This window comes from Lactuca serriola, chromosome 4 (assembly GCF_051521515.1).
Source record: "Lactuca serriola cultivar US96UC23 chromosome 4, Lser_US96UC23_V15, whole genome shotgun sequence".
Lineage (NCBI taxonomy): Eukaryota > Viridiplantae > Streptophyta > Magnoliopsida > Asterales > Asteraceae > Lactuca > Lactuca serriola.
This window is the reverse complement of record NC_136411.1, coordinates 23,832,594-23,841,006: the sequence shown is the minus strand read 5'-3', so window position 1 is coordinate 23,841,006 and position 8,413 is coordinate 23,832,594. Positions and strand designations below refer to the sequence as shown.

Sequence of the window (8,413 nt, the reverse complement as noted above, 5' to 3'; positions counted from 1 at the left end):
GTGAATTTGATGCACCTTCTTCCACAATTGTCTGACCACCAGAGTGAACTCCTTCTACATTGGTCTTGTATGGGTATTGCTAAAATTTTCTTTTGGTTGAGGACATGCCAACCTGTGCACATGGAGGAGGATGCATTGTTCTTTGACAATGGGTTACGTGGGGCGATTGAGGACATTGTGGTTTGTGGTGGCCCTTTCTTTGGCGACATACAGTGGCGAATTGCTTCCCTACATATTAGGTTTGGTGGTTTGGGTTTATACTTAGCAGTAGAGGCTAACTCATGCTTTTGTTGCCTCAAGGGACCAATCTTAGGTATTCCAAGACCACATCTTACGGGATAGAGACATATATGGTATGGATTTGATTATGCATGTCCCTTGGCTTCTCTTCGTAACAAGCTTCCAAACATTGACCTAAGCAGTTTTACTACTAAGGACACCACCCACCCCCCCCCCCAAAAAAAAAAATCCCAGAATACACTGGCGAGTGTCATTTTTAGTAAAATTGTCCAAGATATGGAAGTGCATCTAAAAATGACAGCTCGACAGAAAGCAGTTTTCCAGTGTTTATGTTCACCACATGCTAAAGATTTTCTTTTAGCTATCCATATAGATGGGCTTGGCCAACATATGTCTCATGTGGAGTATCGTACTATCCTCAAACATCGACTCATGATCCTAGTATTCTCAATTGATGAGACATGTCCAGCATGCCGCAAGGCATGTTTGGACTTTTTTGGAGAGCATGCAGTTCATTGTAAAGAACTCACAGGGTTCAAATAACAGGAAGTATATGGTTAAGGATATTTTGTTTCACATATTTAAGCGTGCCATGGTTTCCGCCAAAAAAGAGGCTCCTGTGAATTTCTTGATTGACCCGACAAAAGGAAGGTCAACCCTTAGACCGGCCGACGTTCTGGTTTTTGGATGGGTGGGAGGGAAACACGCATGTGTGGACCTTACAGGGGTATCCCCTCTCATGGGCTTGAGTGCTGGGAGTTTCACAACGGGATAGACTACTTTAAAAGCTGCTACAGGCAAGGTCACCAAACATGATAAATCGTGCATGGAAAATTAACACGTGTTCATATCATTTGCATTTGATATGTTTGGTTTCCTCGCGCCAAATGCGGTGGAGCTTCTTAATAGAGTACAACTGATCATGCATAGCAATGTTATATCCCCTAGATCTATAGATGTAATTTTAAGAAGAATTGGTTTTACCATACAAAAAGGCTTAGAGGCGCAACTTGTTGCCCTTTTGTCATCTCTATTAGGGATGTTATTCGGGTCGGAACCGAACCAAACCCGAATAACCTGAAAACTGAATAAGGGTAATTGAATGAATCGAAAACCGAACTGATTAACCAATACGAGTTCGGTTCGGTTCGGGTAATAATCGGTTCGGTCCCGTTATTACCCGAATAACATGTACAAAATGATTAAAGACCTAATATAACTAAAAAAAACCAAATAAACCGTATTAGGATTCTATAACCCGAATAATGTGATAATAATGTACTTTTATACATCAATATAAAACGTTCAAAGACTAACATAACACAATAACACATTGAAAAAATAAAATTTACGTAGTGAGAATTAATTTCTTACTTGAATTTTTGAGTTAGAACCCAATTTTCCATGACTAGACAAAGTAGGAATTCTTGAATCCTTAGAGACAATATGAATGGTCGATTTTTGAAAGTTTGAAACAAGATGAACGATCGACAAAAGTGATTTCGAATTTGGAAATAGATGAGAAGATTGGTCGATTTTAAAACGACGAGAACAAGTATAGGGCTTTTTTCTGTTATGAACGACGATGACAAAAATGTGAACCATGATTTTGATTTCTGTTGATCAGAGAAAGATGAGGAGGAATGCTTATTCGGGTTGAGTATTTATAACCGAATAAGCTCTTATTTGGGTAACCCAAACCGAATAACCTGAGAACCGAATAAGCTTAATATAGATGTCCGAAACCCGAATCAAATTGCTTATTCAGGCCTAATTTGGTTCGGTTCGGATTAGGTTTTCGAGCCAAATTTTCATCCCTAATCTCAATCGTTGAACGATGATAACTAAGTTTTATTATTATATTAAGGCCATCCATCCCTTAAAATAAATAATAAAAAAACCTTTTTAATTTTTATTCAAAGATTATTTACTTATAAAAAATTTGTTAGCATATTACAAATGGACATAAGTTTTTGAGATGACATCTAAAGATATACTACATAAACAAAAAGTGGTTTGTTAATTGGGTTTTTCTCTTTTTTTTCACTAATGGATCGATCTTCACTCCTATCATGAGTTCTATCAGTTTCGATTGTAAAATTTAGGAACCAAAAAAATCTTATGTTTTCAACCTTTTATCTATAGAAAAAAGGATTGCAAATTTCTTTTTTGCAGCACAGCCATTGACATTATAAATTTTTGCAGTATATCTACTCTTAGCCCAGCTAGAGTGGGTTTATCGTTAGTTAAACACAAAGCTAAAAGAACGGAATCTGTATGTCATTAAACACATACTAAAACAGATGCTTCCTATTGCTCATCATTAATATATATTGAGCCCTTCCCTCTTTGCTTAACTTCAAATCAAACAAACAAACAAAAAAGTCTAACGATAACTTTTCACTCTAAGACATTTCATCAAACACCTAGAATGCACAAGCATATTATTCAACCAAACCAAGAACATGAAAAACCTACCTAGAAGTAGACCGCATGGCAGTCCATGGAAACTTGGGGGTGGCGGCAGCGTTATCAGTGCCGCCGCCCCTCCAGCGGTCGGACACTCCCTGCCGCTCCCTACCGCCATAACCAGTCTTTTTCTTGACCCCACCACCATCAAGCCAATGTGTCTTGTTTGTTTCATCACCTTCAACAATGCTTGATTTAGCCTGTTTGCTCATCATGTTCTTCTTTTCCTCTTGAATCACACGAATAGGGTACAAATCCGGGGATATTGAAAGAGGGTTTGTAAAGTGGCATATGCTTTTTTGTAATCAGGTTTAGCAATCAAAACTCCACCTCTTTTCTTCTTTTTTCCATCCATGTTTAGGGTTCGAACCTCATCCACTTCAAATCCGTATAATGATTCCAAAACTCTCTTGATTTCAATCTAAAAATGGAATGTTTTGAAAGGTAACAAAAACATAAAACAGAATACGTGATTAAAAAAATGTTTGTTGGGTGTGTACCTTTGAAGCTGAGGGGATGGTTTTGAGGGCGATTTCGGTAATGTTAGAGAAAGAAGAGGGCATGAGAAGCTTTATTGGGATATTGGCAAAGTTAACCACTCTTCTTCCCAATCTACTACCCATTTTTTAGATAAAAGCCCTAAAGTTTAATGGAAGCAAAGAAATTCGGTTAATTATACATAACTTCAAAGAAAACAATTCCTCTCCTTTTGTATTCTTTTTATGTAACTTGTCAAAATATTTAGATGATTACAACTTACAATTCATATTTTTTTTGTGAGCTAAATGCAAGAAATAGCAACATTCTTTTGAAGATATCGTAACAAGCACTCAAGAACACACTCAACAGGAACTGAAACAAGGATTTGTAAGCTTTCATTTGATTTGGGTTTTGAATTCTTTAGTCTATATGATCAATAGAATGTAGAGCGAAATCAATTTCTAAAATCTATTAATACCATTGAGCAAAAAACATAAACATTTTGAAGATATTGTTAATCCTAATTCCTAAGTCCATAATTACATAAACCACAGAAGTACAACAATGTATATCAATCTGATTTTGAATTTCAAAGTTAAGATCAAGCAATACCCATATTCAGAACTTAAGATCATGAACAGAGACAACAAGCAATGTTGATCCACAAAGCAGATTAACAAGAATGGGGAAAGATTTGGGGAAAACTAGGATTAAAAGAGAAAAGTGCAGAAGATACCGAACGAAGGAGTAACGCAGCGACGGAGGCGGCGGCGTAGACCGACGGCCGGCGAGGAACGACGGAAGCGGCAGCGAGCGGGAGGATGCAGTCAATGATGGAAAAGCAGATGGAGGTGAAGAAAACGTAAATGAGTAAATTATTACCATAGCATGTGAAGTAATTATCTTTTCGTATTCTCAACTTTAATTAATTTTTTGTTTACCTATTTATTCTTTATATTAGATTGTTAAATGTGTTTATATATTATTATTTAGGTTACAACGGTGTAAATCATAGGTAAAATATTGACAAAACTGCAAAAATGGTCCATGTGGTTTCTCATTTTATGTGGTTACAATCCAAACGTTTGAAAAGTTGAAGATATGGTCCTTTTCAACAAGTTTTATTGTGGTTTTGGTCCCTCATCCGTTAGTTGGTTGTTACCTTCCTTAAAATGACAATTAGACCCCAGGGATCATTTTCGCAGTTTTGTCTTTTACCATACTATAAGGACCATTTTTGCATACATTTTTTTTTTATTTTATTGAAGTATTATATATATAAAGATATTATTTTTAATACATAATATTATATATTAATAAATATTTTTTTTTGGATTATTAATTTATTTTAGTTGATTTCGTTTATTTTTTTTTTGTTGGAGTAATTCTTTTTATTGAATTATTATATATCAATACATATAGTTTTTAATAAATAATATTTATATCATAATAAATATTATATTATTGGATTATTAATTTTTTTTAGTTAACTTTTTGTAATTCCTTTTTTTAATTATTTTTAACTGGATTATTACTTTTAAATTTATTATTTTATTCATATACTAAATATTGCCTTATTTGGATTATTAATTTATTTTAGTTAATTCTATTTTTATTTTATTTTTTGTCGAAGGAATTCTTTTTTATTGAATTATTATAAATCAGTAGATATAGTTTTTAATATATAATATTTATATCATAATAAATATTAGATTATTGGATTATTATTTGCTTTTAGTTAATTTTTGTAATTTCTTTTTTCTAAACTATTTTTTATTGGATTATTACTTTTAACTTATTATTTTCTTCATATACTAAATATTATTTTATTGGATTATTAATTTATTTTTAATTTATAATAATAGTTCTTGTTAATTTTATTGATTCCACCACAAAATCGTGGAATAAGCAAAATCGTCTTTCATCATCGAAATCGTTAGGATCACTGCCAAACACCTTCTTTTCATGTAACTTACAGTGAGAAACCATAGGAAAAATATCACCACCGTCACTCCGTCACCACCACCACTTATAATTGTTATAGGGGTTGTTGTGTATTATGTGGGATATGAAGGATTCCAATTGATTATGAAGAGGTTGTCACCGGTGGCTACCAGCAACGCTGGGTGGAATAGGGTATGGTATCTATTGAGCCTTCGATGTAGGTGTTTGGAGGTGATCCTGCCAATTTTTGACGATGATAAATGATACTTTTACGTATTTCGGCTACTTTGTAGTGCTAATAAAATTAAAAACAAATAACAGTATACAATTAAATAAAATAAAAATCCAATAAGATAATATTTATTATCTTAAAAAAATAATAAATTTAAAAGTAATAATTCAATAAATTAATAATTCAAAAAAACAAAAAAGAAATTAGTAAAATTAATAATCTAATAATGTATTATTTATTATAATATAAATATTATATATTAAAAATAATATTTATTGATATATAATAATCTAATAAAAAACAATTGCTCCAACAAAAAATAAATTATAAAAAAATCAACTAAAAGTAATTAATAATCCAATAAAATAATGTTTTGAAATATATAATAATCCCATAATATAATATTTATTATGATATAAATATTATATATTAAAAACTATATGTACTGATTTATAATAATTCAATAAAAAAGAACTACTTCGACAAAAAAAATTTAAAATACAATTAACTAAAATAAATTAATAATCCAAATAAAACAGTATTTAGTATATGAATAAAATAATAAATTAAAAGTAATAATACAATAAAAAAAAGGAATTACTAAAATTAACTAAAAAAATTAATAATCCAATAATATAATATTTGTTATTATATAAATATTATTTATTAAAAACTATATGTTTTGATATATAATAATTCAATAAAAATGAATTACTCCAACAAAAAAAATTAAACGAAATCAACTAAAATAAATTAATAATCCAATAAAAGAATATTTATTAATATATAATATTATATATTAAAAATAATATCTATCAATATATAATACTTCAATAAAATAAAAAAGAATGTATGCAAAAATGACCCTTATAGTATGGTAAAAGACAAAACTACGAAAATGGTCCCTATGGGCAAAATTGTCATATTAAGGAAGTTAACAGCCAACTAACGGATAAGGGACCAAAACCACAACAAAACTTGTTGAAAAGGACCATATCTGCAACTTTTCAAATGTTTGGACCGTAACCACATAAAATGAGAAATCACAGGGACCATTTTTGCAGTTTTGTCTAAAATATTTATAAAATTTTATTAAATTAATAAAATATAAGTTTTTTTTAGACTTTTATATTATTGATTATATAAAATTAATATTTATTTTTATTTGTATAGGTTAAAAAAACATTTTAATTCAAAAGACTCACGCATCTGTAAGAAATGAATGCACATAAAAAATTCCTGAAAGAGATGGACAAAGTGATAGACAGAGGATGGAGAGAGAAAGACATGAGTGGCATCATCTAGGGTTTAATAGGTTTCTTGAAAAATAGATACAAAGAATGAGGGAAATGGAAATAGATACAAAGAATTACTGATATATATCGGCTTCATATTTGGAAATTCCAAAGAATTAGGGCAAAAGGGGAGAGACAGCATAGAAAAAAGAGACGGTGGACACAATAGCAGAGACAATATACACAAATTCGTTCGTTGAAGTTCCTGATTTATCGACTTCAGTTTAGAATGTTGAGCGTTATTTGTGGAATAGATTAACATCATATTTGTTCTGATCTTCAGTTTCAAAACCAAAATCTCGATGAAATGGTTTGGGGTATATTCAGTACTTTTTATTGAAACTTTTAGGCGGGAAGATTTTGCAGGGAGGGGCTATGAAGTTGCTACGTGGACACAATGGTATTGTTCTATTAACATAGAGGATTTCATCATCATAGAAGGGTTTCACTAATGTGTAAACACAATTAACAAGTTAAATAGTCAAATATGTATAAAAAAAAATCTTTTTTTAAATTTCTTGAAATTTTTATAATTTTTATAACATTATTTTTTCTATAGGTTTTTCTAATACAATGTTTTAAATTTTGCTTATAATTTTTTTTAACTTTTTTTTATATTTTCATGTAATTTTAATACAAGTGCTTTTATATCAAATATTTTATAAATGCTTTAAATTTTTCTTATAAGTTTTTAACTTGTTTTTTTTTTCATACAATTTTTTTATAACTTTCATGAATTTATTTTTAAACTTTCTTTTACAATAGTTTTCAAGTGTTTAATAGATTTTGTATGACAGTCTAATATTTTTTTATAACATTTTAAAATATTTTTGTTAAATATTAATTTAAAACGTTGTATTAAAAAAGTAAAAGTTTATAAACATCTAGTTAAAAAGTATTAAAAAAGTTGGAATAATTTTAAGACATTTACTTTAAATAATTTTTTTTTTGTTTTTTTATTTGCTAAGTAATATTTTCTTTTTATTTTTTTAAAAGACATTCCATATTTATTGTTATATTTTAGTTTATTTAATTTTATCGTTAGATACTATTTATTTTAAAATATTGTATATGCTTAAAACAAAAGAAAAAAAAAATATAAGAGGCTATATAAAATATTTTACAAAACAAAAACATATTTATTAATTAAAAAGTAAAGTTTAAAATTGATCAATATTTAATTATTATTTAGAAAATTATGGATATTTTAAAATAACGTTTGAAGAAAATAATACAAACAAATATGAAAAATAAAGTCGCTATTAAAAGTGGAGAAAACGACTTATCAGGGTAATTAACTTTTCGTTTTGTTTACATTTAAACAACTTTTTTAAACATTTAACCATTTAACTTGTTAATTTATGTAAACACATATAACAAATTAAATGGTCAAATGTATATAAAACTAAAAAAAAATACCTAAATGTGAATAAAGCAACATAGATAATCACTCTGGTAAGTCATTTTCCCATCTTTTCACAAGAAAGTGGTGGTTATAGGGATCAATATTAATGATGAGAAAAAACATCATAAATGGTCCCTATGGTTTCCAAAAATCTGAAGTTTAGTACTTGTGGTTTAGAAACGTCATAGATGGTCTCTATGCTTTCAAAACTTTTGATGATTGGTCCTTATTGCTAACTCCGTTAAATTTTGTCCGTTAATCGAGGGGCATTTTCGTCATTTCACACCACGAGGACTATTTATGATGTTTTCTCTCATTTTTTTAAAAGAAAAATTAAATATAGTTATT

At 29.4% G+C, this 8,413-nt stretch overlaps 1 pseudogene across 1 annotated transcript; it reads right to left on the bottom strand.

Annotated features, from left to right (window-relative positions):
• Positions 1-2,569: 2,569 nt before the first annotated feature.
• LOC145101194 (uncharacterized) lies at positions 2,570-4,069 on the bottom strand (annotated as a pseudogene). The gene is made up of 3 exons (XR_013705517.1): positions 3,926-4,069; positions 3,210-3,348; positions 2,570-3,130 (listed from the first exon to the last, which is right to left on the bottom strand). The product of XR_013705517.1 is annotated as an uncharacterized LOC145101194 (transcript).
• Positions 4,070-8,413: the final 4,344 nt, after the last annotated feature.